Genomic DNA, 22,315 nt, shown 5'->3' on the forward strand with positions numbered 1-22,315 from the left:
TTTGCTACACATTTTATAGCTTGGGATTGTTTCTTGTCCTCATCTTGGGAGCATAGCTACTTAGCCTATTGAGGTGTTCTTGTGCATTAAGGTTTCTTTGGCAACTCACAAAATAGTGTTTCTCAATACTACTCCCCCAACTTGACATCAAGTGTTTCTTAACACTTTTTTGATAGTTTACCTATAGTCTCTTATGTCATGATATTTCTCACTACTAGAATCACGCATTGAAAAAATGGACAAGTGACTTACACACACACACACTTAAACACTAAAACAATCCAACTATCCTAAACTTTATTTTCTTTGTGTGGAGTCTATCCTGATTTCTTTGATGTATGTTCCCTCCCTAATAGTCTTTCAAGGATGTTGTTCACTAGAGGACTAGGGGAATGGGGCATGTTTTCTTGATTTCTACATGTGGGTATACTTTATTTTCTTATAGTTTTTAAAGAATTCATGCTTGTCCTATTTGACACTTTATCTTATAAACGTATCTTCCTTGACTATTTTACAAGACCACACTTAGGGTTTATCCTAGCACTTATGCCTTAATACAAGGGTAATCTTGCTATACTAAAATTAGGGAATCTAATCATGTAGTCATCTTGACCTACATGTCTCTGATGCTTAGATTAGATTTCCACATACCTATCTGATATTGATCATATTCATGTCCTCATAGTTATACTAGCAATGGTTGTATGATCTTATGATGTCCCTAATAAATTCTCAAGGATGAAATAAGAGTATAAATTTTATGTTCCCTTGCTAGTAAACCACTTTTCATTTTATCTTGCATTATTGGTTCATTTCTTTTAGCTTAGTGTTGCATTCTTGCATATGGAGAGAGCTCTTTCTTCATCTTTTTTGTGGACATGTCAGCTTACTACTTTCACATCTTTCTTTTCTTTCTTCTTTATCATGTCTTTCTCATATTCTTGATCTTTCACTTCATCCTTTGCTATCTTATCATGACAAGGGGTTAATCTGAACATCACATTCAGTCTATCCAAGTGTCACATAATTTCAAAAACATAGGTCTATATCATACACATGAGAGCTAAAAACACCATATATAAGAGAGATACATGAGAATATGCACATAAGTATCCAAACAACTCATACATGAGAAAGAAATAGAAAATGAAACATCACATGAAAACTCAAAATGTGGAAACATCCATTTGTGACAACTACACAAAATTATCGATCAAATCTAGTATCTCAAATATATATCAATGTGTCACAATACAAGTGTGAGATCAAAAATCTAGGTATCCATATCAAAAATACATGATGTACAATCAAAACTATCATAATTGTCCTATGACTAGCTCAAACCCTCTCCAGCTAGTGGTGGTCCTGGTGGTGGAGCCTATCTCCTATCTAGTAGTTCTATCGCACCCTCTGATTTACCTACCTACTTTGAGTAATCATGAATTCCATGTCTTGTTAGCACCACACCCCTATAGGCAGCATAATAATAGGTAGCACCCAAACCATGATGAGATGCCTCTTGCATTGCTACATCTTGCTCCCTATAGAGCTCATCTCCCTTAACCTGCTCATCCATAAGCTATTGATCTCATACTACAATTATGACCTAAGCCACCTATACCTCTACCTCTAAGTTATAGATCCTTGCATCTTGGTTATCATCCCCTCAGACTGGCTATTCTACATCTACCTTTGCTCACCCTGCTCACCGCTACCTTACTGGCACCTCCTCCTCCTAGAGTGAGAACTCTTGTCTACCTCCATGGCCTTTTCCTCCTCCTCCACCTCCACCTCCTTTGTGTCCCCTTGTTGTGGGCAATGCATCGGGCTCTATAAATTGAGGAAATGGGTGTCTCTACATCTCATATAAATATTCTAGGTCCACTCCTACATCTACCACATCTAGGTGGTAATCCCAAGGAGCCTACACTAGATTCATTATCTCTCACATTGTTATCTGATAATCTAACATAGGAAACTAGCCCCATGCTTCATCAGAATGAAAATAACCATAGGTGATAGTCGCCATAGATATCACTTGTCACTCTGCAAACTGTTGCCATACTTAGCTAATCAAAAATCACTCCACAATCTCTGAATGTCTGTGTACTAGTGGCCTACTATATCTGATGTAATCCAACTCCCAGGCATCTAACCACCTTTGACAATCTTGGTAGGGTTGCCATGTGAATGTTGTAAGCTCATCAAAAATGCACTAATAATATGTCATGTCCCCACTATGAGTCTATGGGATAAATCCTCTATAACCAAAAATATAGGGTTGGCTCCGCTCCCATGGCTACACCAATGGTTAGATCACTGCAATATGCTCCCAAGCCTAGATCTATGCCAACACTACCCTACATGCCTAGGAATGAAAATAAATATAAAAAATACATTAGTATCTCTTGCACAATATCAGAACTTGCAAAACATGACAAGAGCAATCAAAAATACAACTTACAGGATCATCATAGAAAGGCACTCAAAGAATTTGATATACATCCTCCAATTAATCGAGGCCTCTCTAGTCAGTAGATGGAAGGTATAATGCTCACTATATCATCGCTCAACTACCATAGTCAACAATCCATGGTTTACCCATATATGGGGCATCTAAATAACCCATCTCAATCTCATGGCTGATATCATAGCATGCTCATCATTTGTTAAATGTTGCACAACTCACAACCCCACCACTTTGGGGGCTCTGATAAGTAGCATTGGAAATGCCTCCTACAACTATAAAACATGTAAACATAAGTATCCAATAAAAAACATGATCACAACACACAAAAATCAACAAAAAATGCTCAAAGATAAACTATGTCATTTTTTTCCTACATGTGGGCAATACAAAATACTGGAAATATATCATGTGATACTTTTTGTAAAGCGGTGCGATACAATTCTTTCATATGATATTTTGCACTAGTGTAGGTGACAAATGGGTATGGCCCATATGACAAACTTAAACCTACTTGTGCAACACTTTTTCTAATGCAAAATATCGCATGATATTTTATAAGTACCTATGTGAAAATTTTAAAATATCACACATTTTTTCATTTAAAACCCTAAAATGTACAAAAAGAATAAAAAAAGCTTGGAAAATGACAAAAAGAGTAGTCAATTACTAGCACCCCATAGTGCTTTGGCCAGTTGTGCAACCGGCTGTGCTTGAAATGATGTTGGTGAGTCAGAATGTTTGTTGAATCCATGATGCTCTCTTGAACACTCACAAGCTCTCACAAAATCACAAAACACAAATGATTTTGAAAATGACACTTGGGCCCCTTTTATAGCTTTCAACCTAATTTTCAAACTCCTCAAAATTCTATGAAAATTGCATCCCTAGCTAATTTTGATTTCCTAGATCCATTTTAAGGATTAAAATCAAAATCCAAGTTCATCTTGATGGTCAAAATTGCATTTTAAAAGTCTACCTTCTTTTGAGCAGTTAGTTTTCCTTTTGCAATCTAATCTCTAAATCATCATTAGGGTAGATTCATTTCTTCATATCTTCATCATTTTCATGCTTCATATCTACTCACATTCATCTTTTCATGTCTAAAATCATCCTTCTACTTGATTTGACCTAAGTTTTGTGCTCTATCTTTCATGGTCAACTTTGGTCAAACTGGGGCATTCTATCACTCCTTAATAGTCACTCTTTAGTTCCAACCATCTATCTATCATCTTGCACACTACTATATCTTGATTTTTTCATATCATTCTTGTTTCTACATCCCCTTGCCCCAGTTTGATTTCGATCCCGAGGGGAAAAATTATTCTATCATCACTTGCTATAGCTATCTAGTTCTTAGGAGCATTTGTTTGATCTTTTCACTTGCTATCGATCTATTTGATTTGCTAGTTGTTGGCTTTCTTCTTGAATTCTAACATCATCTTTCTCCTAATGTTCAGTACTACCACTATTAGGCTATGCATTCAGGATGTGCTATCTCTTTTTGCATTTCATTCTTCAAAATTAGATGTCTATATATACCATTTCCTATTTGACTTTTGTTTTCTTTGATGTAATGTGTTCCTAGATTGATCACACATTAGTTAAAGAGGGGCAAATGTAATCACCTAAAAATGGTCATTTAGACTATTATCCCCTTTCTCAACATTTTGGCTAAATTTAATTCATTAATTACCTAGATCAAATTGCTAATAATCAATTAATTTGATTATAACCTATAGTTTGACTATGCTATCCTAAGTTCATTATTTGATTAAAGATAATGTCCCCTTTTAATTAAATAAAAGACCCATTCATCTAACCCACTTAAAGTGCACACATAAAGTCCTTTTCTAATTTTCAAATTAAAAACAAAGGCTTTGTGACTTTTGTCTTATATGACAAGTCAACTTATATTCTATTGGTTGAATTATTTGTGCACATGAATAACTCCTCTTTTCAAATTCCATCATTGATCATCCACCATCTTCATCTTGATATCTACTATCCATATGACTTTAAGCTCAAAGGATCCACACCATTTGAATATTGTTATGCTACAAGTTTTCTAACAGGTTTCTTGGAGCTTTGAGGAGAATTTTCACTTCTTGTCTTCATTCTCTCTTTCCAACACATATTAGCATAGTTGCATGTTAATGTAGTTCCATTTTCAATAGCATAAGATCACATAGTTCAATTAGCATGGATGTAACACATTCATTTGTTTAGCTTAATTGCATTATGCATTTCATATTAGCTTACTTTCATTCTTGCATTGCATACTTAAGAGTTATTTGATACTAGCATTCTTGCTCTTGTTTAACAAATCTCCCATCTCATGGTTTACTAGCAAGGGTTGTATTCCTAAGGCTCAAAAAGGATACTACAAGACATATAAACATATTAGGGAAAAATATTCATGGAATGGCTTAAAAAGAAATGTGCAAAAACATTTATAAGAATGTATGACATGTTAATGGAATAAGACCAAATTGACACATCTAGCAAGATTACTAAAACATTTACCAATTCCAAACCAAAAATGGGAAAGTATATCGATGGATTTAATAATAGGTTTTCCAAAGGTACAAGGGAAGGACAACATCTTCGTGGTAGTGAAAAGACTTACAAAATATGCTCATTTCTTTGCTATCTCCATAGAATTTAAGGCACAACAAATAGTCGAGTTATTTTTCAAAGAGATTTATAGACTCCATGGGCTTCCTTAGAATATTGTTAGTAATAGAGATAGTAAATTCCTTAGCAAATTTTGGCAAGAACATTTTTGCCTAATAGGGACAACGTTGACTCAAAGTACCAGCTATCACCCCCAAACTTATGGAAAAACTAAGGTGGTGAACAAATGGTTAAAAGGATACCTAGAAAATTATGTCATCGAACATAAAAATACCTAGATTGAGTGGCTACACTAATGAAAACATTTTTATAACACCACTCATTTTATGTCTATCAAAATGGCCCTTTTTAATTTGTTGTATGGTTATGATGCCTCATCATTTAGAGAGTTGATAAACCAAGAGAGTAGAGTTCTAGGTGCACAAGATTTTGTTAAGCAAAGCACAAACATCCTCAAATCCCTTAACAACATTTTTCAATAGGTTTAAAACCAAATATATATATATATATATATATATATATATATATATGTAGATAGGAATTGTATAGAAAGATCCTTCATCATTGGTGATTTAGTATTCTTGCAACTGCAACCTTACAAGAAAACATCAATCAAGAGGAATAGAGTGGAAAAACTCAAACCTTGGTTATATTGACATTACAAGATTATAAGAAGAATAGGAGAAGTGGAATATGAGCTAGAACTTTCAAAAAATAGCAAAATTCACAATGTATTTCATGTGTCATGACTCAAGAAATTTTTGGGACAAGTGGGTCTATGTACCAATCTACCCCCTTTAGATGATGAAGGAAAAATTACCTTAGTACCTAAGCATATTCTTGAGACACATAAACATATTCTAAGGAATAGAACTATTACAGAATTCCTAGTTAACTAGAAAAATTTACTAGAGTTGGATGCCACCTAAGAGAATGAAGAAATCTTGAAATTACTTGAGGACAAGCAAAATCAAGATTGAGGGACTGCAATGGACCTTGATTAATATTATTATTATTTATAAAATAATTGAATATCATAAATAATTGAATCAATTGTTATAAATATTCTTATTAAATCTTATTTATAATAGAATCTCATAATTGGATCAATTTTTATAAATATTCTTATTAAATCTTATTTATAATTGAATATCATAATTGGATCAATTATTACAAATATTCTTATTAAATATTATTTATAAAAATTGAATATCATATTGTTCTAAATAAAGAATGAATCTCATTATATTAGATTTAATGTTAATTAGATCAATTAAACATTGCTATGAAAACTTATTATCTTAAATTATAATAATGCATGGAGATCAACATATCAATGATAATATAAAGTATACATTACAAATAGTTAATAAATTGGGGAAACACAACTTGGTCATGATGTTCCATATGGCCATAGAAGACAAGCCACAAAATGTATGAAAGTAGGAAGGAAAAAAGGTATTGAAGAAAGGAAGGATGCATGTCAAAACAACATCCACCACCTCATAGTTTACCACTCATCATACACCAGCCAATCTTCGAATCTACAAGCAGACTGGTAAGGACATCACATCCTTCACATAGTACCTATCATACCATCTGTTAGTCAACATTGTTCCACCGCGAGAGGTACAAGTAATATTAATTACCATGGCCCATACATTTGAAATTAAAATTTATATTAGACATTCCCAAAAGTGAGGATTATTATATCTTATAAATATTTATTAAATTTAATTATAAATAATTTTATGCACATTAGTGGTGTATGCGTGAATTGTGGGCCTTGGATTCTCACACACACTTCAACATAGTCTTCCTAGAATGAACATTGAATTGCTCATCTAAGTTATAACAAGATTCAGTCCATGGATACATGAGCAAAAGAAAAAAAAACTAAAGTAGGAAAACAATTGTACATGAAGACAAAAGATTGTGCTATGAGATATAGAATTTGAAACAATAGGCATGTGTTTACCAGGTTTTCACCTTCTTGGCAGATATTCTTTTTTTTTTGTTACCATGATGCCTATTTGCCAAGTTTTCGTCAATGGTACTTTTTTCTTTTTCAATTTTTTTGTATTTTTCTCTTGTTTGATTTTTTTTTTGTATTTTTGAGTTTTTCAATTTTCTTTGGTATTACCAAGGTGCCTATTCCTAGGTTTTCACAAAGGTAATGATTTTTCAGGACTTAATTTGCAATAGTTATATTTTCTCAAGATATTTAGATATATACAAAGAGCTTTTAAAACCAAATTAGTTGTTGAACACTTCAGGTGAAGAGTGTTGATGGGCTCCTTAAACACCTCTACCTTGGGTGTAGAAATTGGGTGAGTACCAGATCTAAACACTAAAGTGACTATGTAGGGACCAAGCCAGTTAGGTTTGAACTTCCCCTTTTGTACCCTTTGTTGCTGATTGTTAGGTTTTTCTCTAAGAACAAGATCACCTAGTTGGAAGTAACATGGCTTAACTTTCTTATTGTAACTTCTAGGCATGCTCTACTAATAAGCTCAAAGATGATCACATGCCACTTGTCGACATTTATCTAACAACACTACCTCTTGAAGCTGAGATATTCTATAGTCATCGTTAGTAATTAGGCCCTTCATGGAGATTCTTAGAGTAGGATCTCAACCTTAATTTCTAGCACAACATCTACTCCATAGACCAAACTAAAGGGCGTTATACCTCTAGGAGTTTTGATACTTTTTCTATAAGCCCATAAAGTGGGATTAATGTGAAGGTGCTAGTCCCTTTGAGATTTACTAACTATGTGATGCAAGATCTTAAGGATCACCTTGTTGGAGGCCTCCACTTGACCATTACCCTGAGTATAATAGATAGAAGACCAGTGTTGTGTGATTTTGAACATTTTGCATAACTTCTTAAGATCCTTGTTTTTAAACTATCCTCCATTGTCAATCATAATGGAGGAAGGTACAACATACCTACATATGATGTAATTCATGATAAAAAAAAGCTACAATTTTTCCATTAGCAATAGAGAGAGGTACTGCCTCTACCCACATAGTGAAGTAGTCTATAGTTGTAATAATGAACTTGTGAACATTTGAAGAAGATGGGTGAATCTAACTGACAAGCTCAAAGGCCCATTGTTAGAATGGCCATAGTGTGATAGATGGAATTAGCTCCTAAGCTAGGACATGAATAAAATTTCCATGGAGCTAGTATTTCTTGTAGGTTTTGGCATATTTGATTACCTCTTGCTCCATATTTGAACAATAGTAACTAGCTATAATAAGTTCACAAGCAAGTGTCAATCCATTTGAGTGAGATCCACAAATGCCCTTGTGAATGTTGATTAAAGTACATTTTTACTCATTGGGTTCTAGACACCTAAGGAGTGTTCCATCAAGGTCTCTCCTAAAGAAATCATCAACAATAATGGCATACCATGAAGCATTGTGGATAAGGTGACATTTTTCATTCTAGGTTAGACTGTTCAGAATAGTTTGGTCATATAGACAGGAGTATATGTGGTGGTAGTAGGAGGAATTGTGTCCTACAATAGAATAGATCATCAAAAATTCAGGGGTATCATAGGTACGGTAGAGTAACATTTCCACCAGGAACTCATGTTGGAGATCATTCACTAGAATCTACAACAAGGAAGCAAGAGTAGCCATGGCATCAACCACTTTGTTGTTTACTCAAGGAACTTGTTGAAAAGTGATATAAGGAAAGTATTTCTTTAGATCATCCACCTACATTTATAAGGGATCAATTTCTCATTTTTCATCTCATATACATCATTGACCAAATTGATTATGAGTTGTGAATCACCAAAGATGCTCAACTGATCAACTCTCCATTTAACTGCAATCTTCATGCCATTAATGAGAGCTTCATATTCTACAATAATGTTTGTACAAGGAAATATAATTTTATATGCCTTAGGAATCTAATACCTCTATGGTTTTATGAATAGTAACAGAGCACTAGATACATGTTGTGTAAAGCAACCATCAATGAACATCACCCAAGTTTGATGTGTGAGTGTCAGAATTGATTCATCAAGAAAATCAATTTTCATTGGGAGAAGACTTTGCATTAGTGCATCTGCTAGCTGATCAACAATTGCTTGTCCTTTGATACTCTTTTTTTCAACATGCTAAATGTCAAACTCACTTAGTATCATGACCCATTTAGCTAACCTTCATGTTAGTGCTACTTTTCTAAGTATCTACTTTAGTGAATCAATTATAGCAACTAGTCATGTAGTATGGGAAAGCATGTAGTGTCTCAACTTTTGGGAAGCAAAGATGACTACCAAGAAAGCCTTCTTGATGATATTGTAATTCTTTTTATAGGAGATCAATGTGCAACTCAGATAGTAGATGGCTCTTTCCTTATTATCATTGTCCTCTTGAGCTAGCAAGATTCCTAAAGATTTCTATGTTGTTGAGATGTAAAAAATAAGAGGATTCCCATGAATAGGAGGCATCAAGATTGCTAGATTAGCAAGGTATTTCTTTATCTATGTCAAACTTTGATCACAATCTTGGCTCCAATTATATTTGACACATTTATGTAGAGTCTTCATAAAAGGTTGTGACCTATATGCCAGTTGTGAGATGAATCTATGAATGGATTGAATTCTTCCATGAAACCCCTCATCTAATTGATATTATAGGGTGGAGGCATATCCATGATTTCTTGAACTTTCTCTGGATCAACCTTGATTCCTTTTGCAGACACAATGTAGCCCTATAGTTTCCTTGATGTTACACCAAATGCGCATTTCTTGGGATCAAGTCTCAAACTGAATTTTTCCATGCAATCTAGGATATATCCCAAATCTTGAAGGTGAGTGTGGCATTTTGCATTCTTAACCAAGGTATCATCCACATAGTCCTAAATGGTCTTATGCATCATGTTGTGAAAAAATTTAGTGACTACCCTCTAGTATGTAGCATCGACATTTTTCAAACCAAATGACATCACGTTCCAAAAAAATTTCCCCATACACAAGTGATAGTAGTCTTTTCTTGATCTTCTAGAGAAATTTTGATCTCATTATAACCAGAAAAACCATCCATGAGTGAGTACATTTCATATCTTGTTGTCATGTCCACTATCATATTAATGTTAGGGAGTGGAAAATCATCCTTTGGACATGCTAAGTTCAGATCTTGGAAATCTATATAGACTCTAATAGATTCTTCATGCTTGGAAATTGAAACAATGTTTGATATCCATTTAGCATAATCAATAGCACAGATGAAACCAACTTTCAAAAGCTTCTCCAGTTTAGCTTTGATAAGAAATGAAAAATAAGGACATATTTTCCTAAGTTTCTGTTTGACTTATTTAACTCTTGGTGCAATACATAAGTGATGCATAATGAGATCAAGATCTAATCTTGGCATGTTTGAGTATGTCCATGCAAAATTTATCTATTTCTATTGGAAGAAGGCAATGAATTTCTCTATTTCTTTTGGAGATAGTGACTATGCCAGATGTATCGTGTGAGGTTGTTCCTCTATCCCCAAGTTAATTGGCTATGTTGGCTCTATAAACACTAATGATCTTTCCTAAAAATGACTAGGAAGTGCATCAAATATCTCATCCGCAGGTGCCTTGAAGAGAATTTTATCCTTGGATATGTCTTTTATTTTTATTATTTTAGGTTCTGACACTACCACAATGTGGTTTTTACCATTGGACCTTTTATTTCTTTTCTTTTTGATTGTATGACTAAGATATTTTATTTCAGATTCAATCATGTCCATACTTTTTTCATTGGTGGAAGACATTATTGGTTCAACAATGTTTAAGTAGCTACCAAGAGCATAGTCATTTTGGAATGTAAGGACTTCACTAGGTGCATTGGAATTCCAATCTATGAGTTCAAGATAGGTGAGTGAAAGAGATGTGGTGGGTTCAAGTGCATTCATGGAATAATCATTAAATTCTTGGACAAGCAATTCAAGACCTAGAGCAGCTTCATCCACAAGTGTGTTCAATTGCCTCTAAGTATTGACGTCATTAATTGAAGACTCGAGGACACTAGTTTGATAGGACTCATCCAACCTAACCCTAGATGATTCATCTAATTCAAGGAGGTTTTCATAAACATGAACTTGACCTATGTCTTTACCTGTAGTTGCTTCTAAGAGAGAAAGTTGAATTCATACTCTTGAGAATTTGTATTGTAGGGAGACAAACTGTAGAATTCCACACTAGTGATAGGGACAAATTCTCCTTCATCATCTAGATTTTTGTAAAGGTACTCAATGTGTAAAGCATGACTAGACTCTCCTTGTTCTTCTTGGGTATGATATGAACCAGTAGTATCCTTAGAAGAATCACTATCACCATCCATGGCATTGAAACATGGTACAAAGTTGTCTAGTTCTGTAAAGAATTTGGCTAGATCATTAGGAATTGGATAATTATAAGGATACTCATTGTTACCATTGTCTTCATGGTCATCAAACTCAACTTGTGACTCATGTTCAGATGAATTTTCAGGTTCTAGTATGAATTTGTTACTCCCTAGATGGAAGGGAATCTTTTCAAAGCCTAGACCAAATGTGTCTTGATCCCTTCTAGCTATTGCTTTGATAGGATCAATTAGACCATTTTTGTTGCATCCAATAGGACTAGTTCCCTTGTAGATAAAAATTTCATGAGTCTAACACAAGGGCTATACTTCTTAGGAGTAATTATGTGAGACTATTATGTGAGGTCAAATGGAGTTTCCTCTTTGTAGATTCATGTAGCAATAGCTCTATTTTCAACTTCCTCCTCAAGAGAAATAGTTTCTTTGACAAAAGTGTCATCAAACTTAGTTTTTTGTGTCAACATGAAAGGTTCAAAAATTAATTCCATGTGATATTCACCCATTCTAGTTTCCTTTAGCTTGAGTGACTAATCAATTTTCTTTAGCTTGTTATCATGATAGTTTGTAGATTCCCTATTAGCGGGCATAATGTTTATAGTTGATTTCAACATGTTACAATATAGCTAGTGCTTGTAGGTATGGTAACTTTAGAGCCATGAAATGGGAATTTTATGCATTGATGTTGAGTGGATGGAATAGCATGCATCTCATGTATCCATGGTCTTCCTAGTAGAATATTGTAAGCCAAGGGAATGTCCAAGACCTGACAAGTGACATCCCTTTCTATTAGACCAATGCAAAGAGGCAACACCACGAGACCTAAAGAATTTCATTCAACTTTTTTATATTCTTTAATAGTGATCTTGCGATGGGGATAAATGAACTCTTCAAAATAGTCTAGTTGTCTACACAAAGCAGTAGAGATAATGTTTAAACCAACTCCATTATCGATGAGCAAACAATGAACATGTTTCTAGTGTATCATAACCATAATATGTAGAGGTTGATTATGCAAATGACTCGATGAATTTTCATCCTCCTTAGAGAAGGACATATAGTAAGGTGAGGCTAGATGAACTACCATAGATTGGAACCTCTCAAGATCAAGATCTTGAGGTACATTTGCCTCATTGAGGACTTTGTTGAGAATCTTTCTATGAGTAGGCAAGATTTTTAGCAGCTCAAAGATTGTGATTTGAGCATTAGTTTTATGTAATCGATTGAGGATATTGTAGCTAGTAGCCATAAAATTTGTTGGAAGTTTTGTTCCTTTGCTAGAAAGACTAGCAAGATTTTTTTCTTTGTGTTGTTCGAGATCAGGAGTAGAAGGCGCAAGGCCTTTGAGTACCAACTTGGCATGAGAATGTGTAATAGAATTGGCACAAGATTATGATGGTTCATTGTTAGATTTATTGAAGGAAGGGTCCCTTAAGAAAATGGTGTCTTAGGTTTAGTTTTGTCTTGTTTTCCCTTGATGGTGATGGCATCATAGTACTCAGCATCCACAAGTTCAAACATGTGGACTATCTCATCATCATTAGAGTATGTATAGTTGATCTAGTTATGAGATTTTTCTTTTGAGGTTTCTCCTTTCTCATAAGATGGGAATGGATCCTTGAAAGCCTTGTGATTTGTGTTCTTGTTATCTCTGTCCACAACTATGTCACCATTGTCAATCAAGTCTTGGACTTTGTGATTCAAATTTATGTAGTTGCTAGTTTTGTGACCCTTGTTTTGGTGATAATCTCAAAATTTAGTTTTGTTCTACCATGGTGGTTGTAGTTGCAGATTGTAAGGTTGAGAGTTATCCAATTGAGAAATGAGTTTGTTTTGTAGCAAGATCATATAGACCACATCCAAAGGTTCACCAAGAGGTGTATACTCTTGTTTTGGGTGTGAGACCATAGAGGCATTCTTTGGTTTGTTTCTAGATGTCTTATTGTCAAAAGGAGATTTTTCAACATTCTTGGATGCTTTGAGATTGTCTATAAGATTAAAGGTTGCTTTAGGAGGTTTAGGGGTGATGTTGTCAACCCCATCACATACAACCTCTCAATTTTTGTTCATGTATTTGGGTTTGTCCTTGTTAGAGGTGGATCCTTGTTTTGGGTCCTTTTAAAGGGTAAGTTTACCCTTTTTGACCATTAATTCCTTTATATGAAAAGCTTGTGTGAAGACGTCTTCAAAGGTACGTAGACCTTGAAATTGAACTTTGTACCCAAAATTCCATTTTAGGAATCTTCCATGAATATTTTGTGTAAAGTTGTCTCCATCTCTAGAGGAATGTGAGGAAAAGTTCCTCAACCTTTTGTTTAAGGTTACACAAGTCTTGAATGTTAACCAGGTGTTGTATGTGGTGAGAATATTGTTGGAAAAATAGGTTAGAAATCTCATAAAACATTTTGATACCAGTAGGCAAGTGCTAAAACCACTCCTTAGCTTAACCATCTAGACTTCTTGGGAATAGACACATGAGATATGTTTGATTATGCATAAATTCCATAGACAAGGCCCTAAATTCTAGCAAATGATCTTGGAAATTTATAGTTCCAAGGTATTTTTTGTACTTAGCTAACTCAACTCCTCTTGGAAAAGGAGGTATGGCTATACTTTTTTCAAATGGGAATGGACAAAGAGCATCTAAGGTGTATGTTTTTGTAGGTTTTACTTTATCACGCATCATTTGGACTAATTGGTCTTGCATGACCATCAACTATTTTTGCAATTTGGAAGTTTTAGTTTCCTCTTCACATGTAATGATGGTTTCTAGGTTAAAGTGATGAGGTAGCTTAGCTCCCTCTTGGGCAAGTTTGAGAAAGTATTTCTCTTTCTCTTTGTCTAGCAAGATTTCCATGACCTTTTGGAAGATTTTGTCCTTACGACAATTTTCAATGTGTTTAGGGAGTATTTCAACCTCTTCCTCATTCTCATAAATAAAGAGAGGTTCTTTATGCCATTCAATCATGTGTTGATCCTCATCCCTACTATTTTCACCATATTTGGGTTCATGATAAGCCATTATAGGAATGTGAATGGTTTCAGTATGTTTTGATTGGAAAGGTCCTTTGAATAAGAATTTTTTTGTGTTATTTGGAGATGTAGGACCTTTTCTAGTTTTGAGATCCTCTTGATACAAGGCATTCCTAGTTTGTTACAAGTTGATAGACAATATTCTATAAACATGAGGTGATATGATAGGTGAAGGAGATTGTGAAGACTCCTCACTAGATGAACCATACATAGACCGCGTATGAATTAGAAAGTAACATCTACTATGATTATGACCCCTAGCTATACCTCATCTAAGTCTAAGGGGATAAAACATGTTTCTTCTTCTTGTTGCCACAGTCATAGACAAGGACAAAAAAGAAAAACCTAGACAAGGACCACACTAGAGCATAGTCTCAAAAAAGTAAGATATGAGTGTTGTATACAAAGGTATGAGTCATCCAAGTAAAGGCTAGAATAGCCAACAATTATGACTATCATGACACTGAGTATGATAAGCACTAAAGGACAATAACAAGGTAATTGAGACACAAGACTAGTAGAAGTATAGGTCACAAGTGATTAGCTAAGCAAGATGTCATTTTTTAAGACTATTTGCAGATAGAAAAGAGGTAAAAAGTTATAGGTACAGATTAGACTTAGATCACAAATAGCTCTGACAGATAGTTTTGAAAATTTAAGACAAGATCCCATGTGAAGATTCCTAGGGAGCCACATGAGAAAGTACAAAGAACTAGGCAAAGACTTAGAATAGCAAATTTTGCAAAGTTTTTTCATGCGAGGACTTCTGTACAACTATACAAGGATGTGCTAAAATGACAAGAAAATGAGATTCTGACAAAAAGGACAATGTTACAAGATCTCACGTAGAGTTTTGTATAAGACCACATGAAGATCTAGATAGAGCCACATGAAGAAGTGATAAGAAAAAGGTTCTTGTGCAAAATATTGAAAAATTGGGCACAAAAATAGGGAATAGACTAGCAATTGAGGCTAATTTTTGAAGAGATTTTGAAGGTTTCAAACTATTCTAGATAGATTGTTGGTTGTTTTGACAAATTTTAGATACATATCAAGGTTAGTATTCAAGTTGTTAGATACCATTTGGTTTTGAACAAGAAAGTTTTTTTTTAGAAAAGACACAAGAATCAAGTAGTAGTCTAGTACAATCCAACTGAGGATAAGGCAACTTAGAGGGATGGGGGAGTCTTGACTTTCAATTTTTTTTGATAGGTTTGGACAAGTTTAAGACTTCATAAAAAACATGCTTTATCCCTATAACCAAAAATGGTAGAGGAAGCAAAACCTTTGTCCCACAACTTATGTACATGTGTTCACCTCACATACTCGTGTCACCCCACTAGAGGGTGCCAATGTTTTTGGTGCATTCTTAGGATTCAATAACACATATGTTGAATGAAAACATTGTGGTAGGGCTCAAGTGTATATACCACCTTCAAATGCCTAGATACATGCCTATGGTGAGTTCTACAAGAGAGATTATTTCCCCTCCTTGCACAAATATTATGCCCCCTTTCAGAGGTGAACCAAGTAGCAACTAACTAAGAATTTTTCACTTGGCTTCCATTCATATTAATCCCTAGTGGCTCTACAAATGGAGTTGAGACCAACAACCCACACTAGCATCTAAAAGTGCACAAACTTGACTAACAAGATTGGGGCCGACACTGGCCAGTGCAACAAATAGAGACTCCTCTTGAAATGCAATATCAAGAATCAAGAGGAAGAAATTAATATGGCTTTGGAGTCTTTTTCTCTATAAAGATTCTTTATTATAGTGAGTTGGAATCTTTGGTGAAAGGAGTGTGCTCACTTGGGTTGTTCTTGGAGGTTGGATCACTTTGGAAGGCCCTCTAAGGCTTGACTCAGACTGGTGGTTTGGATCTAAGGGTCTGAGTTTCTTATTTCCCTTAAGGGGAAAAAGCATACTCCTCTATCTCATCACCTTACCCAAACATGCAAGACATGTTAAACACCAAGTTAGCTTAATCAATCTAGACTTGTCCTTCCTCAATATTTTGATTCCCTAAAAGGAAATCATCATCCCTTCATAAAAGAGGACTTCCATTAGAGAACCACTAACTTTCTTGCCTCCCTTGGATGTCATCTTTCAAAGGCTTCTAGGTTTCTAATTTACCCTTGGTCATGACCTCCAGGTGGTAAAGAGCATACTCCCCTATTCCCATGTCTTGCACCCTATGAAGTTCACAAGCCCTAATTATACTATGTGTGCAAAGAAAGAAAAAGACATGATGTTTAAAGTGGGTTTAAAATTGGTCTTCAACATCCATTTTTTTAGCAATCATCCTATAATCACATAGTCATCAAGTGTTTCAAGTTGTTTTGATAAAGGTATCTTCATCAGGCATCCTGCAAACCATTGTTATACTACATAAAATTAGAAATTGAAAAGAAAAATGTTTCAAAGAAAACTTGTTAGTCGAACGTCATGAAAAATTGAATTTTGGAAGACTGTATTTTTCATGTTGTTGCAAAATTTCACACAAAATCTTGCACATGCCCATGCAAAAAAAACGTTGTGCACCACATGAGAAACTACACAATTATGCACTTTTTGTTGGAAATGATTGAAAAGATCATGAATAAAGGATAATGGAACTGGTAAAGAATGTTTTCAATCATTGTTTTGTCATTGATGTCAAACTTACTACTTGTAGGAATGACAATAGTTTTAGTGATCTAAATACTATTTATTGGTTGATTGACAATGAGGTGGCAATCAGTAAGATGTAACTAGAGTACCTAGAGAAAGGTTGAAGTTATGATGATGTAATGAAGTATAAGGATCAGCTAAGCCATTGATGAAATAATGTATTGATGACATACTCTAAGAGGATGGACACAATGTGATACATCAAAGATGTAAGGATTAACTAAGTTCATTAGAAAGAGCTGAGCAAGCTAGTTAGAGCTAAACAGATTCTTAGTTGAAGCCGAACAAGTTCAACTTCAGTATAAGCTGAGTGATTACTCAGATGCCGAGAAACATAGAATCCTTCAGCTGTTGAGTACAAAACAAAGATAATGGATGCCGAGTAAGTTTTCAAGTGCTGAGAAAAACCAAAATGCTTCAGATGCCGAGCACCAGTAAATAACATTAAGAAGTCGAGCAACACAGACAGTGCCAAGCATCAGTAAACCAATTATGCCAAGTTGTTGCATTATTTGTTAAGGACAAGATTCGTCAGATCAACAATGATATGGTTGTTACATCAAATTTTGTGAAGTAGTTGGAAGCTATGAATGATGAGTAGATGTCACAGAATTCTATGTAATCCATGCAAACCAATCCAAGGTGAATGCTACTAGATTCATCATGAAGTTTCCAGAAGAAATAGTTTGGAGGGAAAACAATACCATTTTCTCAAGAGAAAATTAAAATTTGAGCTAGAAATCAAGAACAAAACTTTTTTATGAGTTACAAGTCAGAGATCAACTACACATGCAAGAGAAGGAATTGGTCATAAGTGTGATCATGCGAAGAAGCCAAGAGGAGTAAGAACAAAGCATCAAGACTCTGAGTTGATCAAGTGACCAAAGAGATTGCATTGGCATAACGAGTGGAAAAACTCAAGGAGATAGATCTTGAAGGGTGAACAAGCTATCGGCACTGCAAGGAAGAGAATCCAAGAAAAAAAAGGTATTGAAGATTGATATGAAATCTACATAGATAGGGTTGCAACTTGTATCAGGTCAAAACCTTTCTAATACTTTCTTACCATTGTATTAGATACTGAAACCCTACATTGCTAGGTTAGCTTAACAGCTAGGTGTATAAGCTTCAGGAAAAGAATAGAAGATCCCCAGGAGAAGGATAAAGAGATCCTTAAAAGAAGGATAAAGAGATCCTTGGGAGAAGGATAAGAGATCCTTAGGAGGAGGATAGGAGATCCTTAGAGAGGGATGAAAGATTCTTTTGAGAAGGTGAATGAAAATCCCATGGACTTGGGTGAGCCTAAGAGCTCTATGTAAATCCTTTAACAGGGTGACATTCCAAGTGGAATGTTCTTAAATCCTTTAACAAGGTCACATTTAACAATGTGTTGTAGCCTTTAACAGGGTGGGCCTTTAATAGGGCAGACCATTAGAAGTGGTTGAAATCAATTGCGCAATTATTTTTTGGGTATCATCCCCACTCCAGTTTTACCTTTATATTCTTGGAGGGTTTCTAGGTTATCAAATCCATAGTGTTATGGTGTGATGCATGTTAACTTTTCATGGTTGTTTAATGTTCAATTGCATACATGATAATTTTAGTTATGTGCCATTAAGGATTTGTAGAAAAAAAGTTTAATTGGACATCATTGGACCTTGGATAATTGATTCACAACCCCCCCCCCCCCCCAACCCCCTCTCATTTATTCTAAATAATTATAACAATTCGTATTAGAGCAGACTGCTGATTTGTTTCAAGGTACTAGCAATAGAAAGATCAAGATGTTCAATAGAGAAGTTCCCAAGCTAAACAAAGACAATTTTGTTGCATGGCAAAGTTTGATGAGGCTACACGTCAGATCAATAGGCGACTATGCACAGACCTCAATCATAGTTGACCATGTAGACCCTACAGGACCCCTCACTACAGATGACATGAGCAAGAAAAAGGAGCACAATCAAGAAATGTTAGATATTGCTTTAGCACTAAGCTATGTCGAGTATCATGACATCAAAGGATGTGATACTTCACATCAGATGTGGAATACATTATCAAGAATCTATGGAGGAGATGACAATGTCAAGAGAGCCAAAAGAGAAAGCCTAAGATGAAAATTTGATGATATGAAAATGGAAGAAGGAGAGAATGCTACTCAATACGGTGCAAGGATGAAGGAAGTAGTCAGTGCTATAAGAGTATCAGCCATCCAAGAGCTAAGGTGTGTACAAGGCAACACAATGAAATTTGAAGGAATAATTGGAAGACTCGCTGCCTTTGAGTTATCCAACTTTGACAATGATAAGCTAGAAAACTTTGAATCTGCATTCAAAGCTAAGATGACAATAAAAGGCAATGATGAGGTGCAAACAAAGAGAAAGAATGGAAAACAAAAGTATGCATCTAGTGATAGCAGCACTGATGAAGATGATGTAAACTAATTGGAGACATTGCTACCAAGAAGATTTCAAAGGAGTAAGAGGAAAATTCAAAGGTAAGATACCAATCATTTGTTTCAACTATAATGAAGTTGGTCACATTGCAACCAGATGCACACAAAAGAAAAATTACAAGGATGGAGGCAACTTTAAGAACAAGAAAGAGGAAAACAAGGACTACAAAGGTAAAGGCAAAAGATGCTACATTGTTGAAGAAGACTCTAATGAAAATGATGATGAAGTAGTCCATGTGGCTATGAAGGATGAATCAGATGAAGAATAAGCAACTGCCCTGGTAACCTACATGAATAGGAATGATAGATGGATCATAGACAGTGGATGCTCTCATCACATGACTGGAGATAAAAGTAAGTTCATTTCCTTTACTCAATATGAAGGAAATAGTGTTAGATTTGGTAACAATGCACCATGTCAGATCAAAGGGAAAGGTAGTATCAAGCTTACTAAAAAGATATCATGTGATAATTCATATTATGTTGAAGACTTGAATTATAACTTGTTAAGTGTCTCACAGTTAGGCAACATAGGATGTGAGGTTGAATTTGAAAAAGGAATTGCTAAGATTAATGATTCTGAAGGAAGTTTAATAAGAAAAGGTGATCAGACTAGAAGTAATATGTTTTACCTTGACATGGAAGATGCTTCTTGCTTTATTGTTCAAACTGATGATGTATGGTTATGGAATAAGAGGCTATGTCATGTAAATTTTGACAATTTGATAAGCATCATCAAAATGAAGAAAGTCAGAGGACTACCAAAGTTAAAGAAGCCTGTTAACATCATGTGCAAACAATGCCACCTAGGGAAGATGACCAAGTCAATTTTTAAAAGCAAGACTTATACTTCTAATGAAGTATTAGAGCTAGTTCATATTGACTTGTGTGGTTCTATAGAAGTACAAAGCTACAAACGTGATAGATATATAATGCTATTTCTAGATGACTATTCAAGGATGATGACCGTCATGTTCCTAAATCAAAAATTAGATGCATTCCAAATGTTCAAATGGTATTTGGCTAGAGTTGAGAAAGAAATTGGAAAGAGCCTAAAATGTCTCAGATCTGATAGAGGAGGTGAATTCGCATCAAGAGAATTTGAAGAGTTCTGCAATGAAAGAGGAATCAAAAGGCAGACATCAACACCTAGGACTCCACCTCAAAATGGTATAGCAGAGAGAAGGAATAGATTAGTTATTGACTGTGTTTGGACCTTAATGATGGAGAAAAACATTGCATTCAAGTACTGGAGAGAAGCTATAAGTACTACAGTCCACACACTCAATAGAGTTCAAGTCAAGAAAGGTACAAATGCAACACCTTTTGAATTATGGTATGGGCATTCTCCTAATGTAAAACATTTCAAAATATTTGGATGCAAATGCTAAATATATAAAGAGTCTAGAAATGGAAAGTTTGATGCAAAGAGTGAGGAAGGCACATTTCTCGGTTATTCTACTAGAAGCAAAGCTTATAAGTGCTTGAATGTTAACACTAACAAAGTAGTAGAAAGGACGAATGTAAAATTTGATGAGCTTGCAGAAACTCAAAGTATTGAAAACACCAAGAAAGTAGAGGAATACAAGACCTTTGTATACTTTTATGAAGGTATACCTAATGATGGTGAAGTTGCAACTCAGAATGACCATCAGCAACAAAATCCAGTAGTTGTCAAGTCACAAACAGTGAATGCCAAATAGCAGACACATTCAGAAGCTGAGTTGCAAAATAAAGAAAATGTTCATTCAGACTTTGAGAATAGCCAACAAGAAGAAAATGAACAAATACCTAATGAAAATATGCATAAGGATACAAATTTTGAAAGAGACAACATGCAAACAAGGAAAGAACTTGTATTGGCAAAGTATGTGAAAAGACATCATCCTACAAATCAAATTATTGGAAACAAAGAGGTAGGACCAATGACAAGGAATAGACTCAGAAATGAAACATGTCTACTCAACAAAATGGAACCAAAAATAGTAAGTGAAGCCATAATAGATGATAAATGGTATAATGCTATGAAAGAAGAAATAGAACAAATTGAGAAGAACAAGACATGGACCTTAGTCTCAAGACCAGCTGACAAGAATGTGATTGGAACCAAGTGGGTGTTCAAAAATAAGTTAGATGAAAATGGTGAAATCATAAGGAACAAGGCAAGACTAGTTTGTAAAGGGTATGCACAAGAAGAAGGACTAGATTATGGAGAAATTTTTGCTCCAGTTGCCAAAATGGAAGGAGTAAGGACCTTACTGGCATATGCAACCTTCAAAGGATTTAAAGTCTATCAAATGGATGTAAAGTTCACATTTCTAAATGGTATACCTGAAAAGGAAGTCTACATAGAGCAACCAGAAGGTTTTGTTGATGAAAAGAACAAAAATAAGGTATGTAAACTGCATAAGGCTCTATATGGATTAAAGCAAGCTCGTAGAGCTTGGTATGAGAGACTTCACAAGTATCTAGTGCAAATAAGATTTGAAAGAACTAATGATAATAGCAACATGTACATGAAATCAGAAGAAGGTAAGGATATTCTTATATCTAAAATATTTGTGGATGATATAGTTTTTGGAGGAAAGGAAGTACTGTGCAAAATTTTTGCTTACAAAATGAAACATGAGTTTGAAATGTCTATGTTTGGAGAAATCAAATTCTTTGTAGGATTGCAAGTGCATC

The sequence above is a fragment of the Cupressus sempervirens genome, chromosome 10 (genome assembly GCF_028749045.1).
Source record: "Cupressus sempervirens isolate cs-2001-9-10 chromosome 10, ASM2874904v1, whole genome shotgun sequence".
Classification (NCBI taxonomy): Eukaryota; Viridiplantae; Streptophyta; class Pinopsida; order Cupressales; family Cupressaceae; genus Cupressus; species Cupressus sempervirens.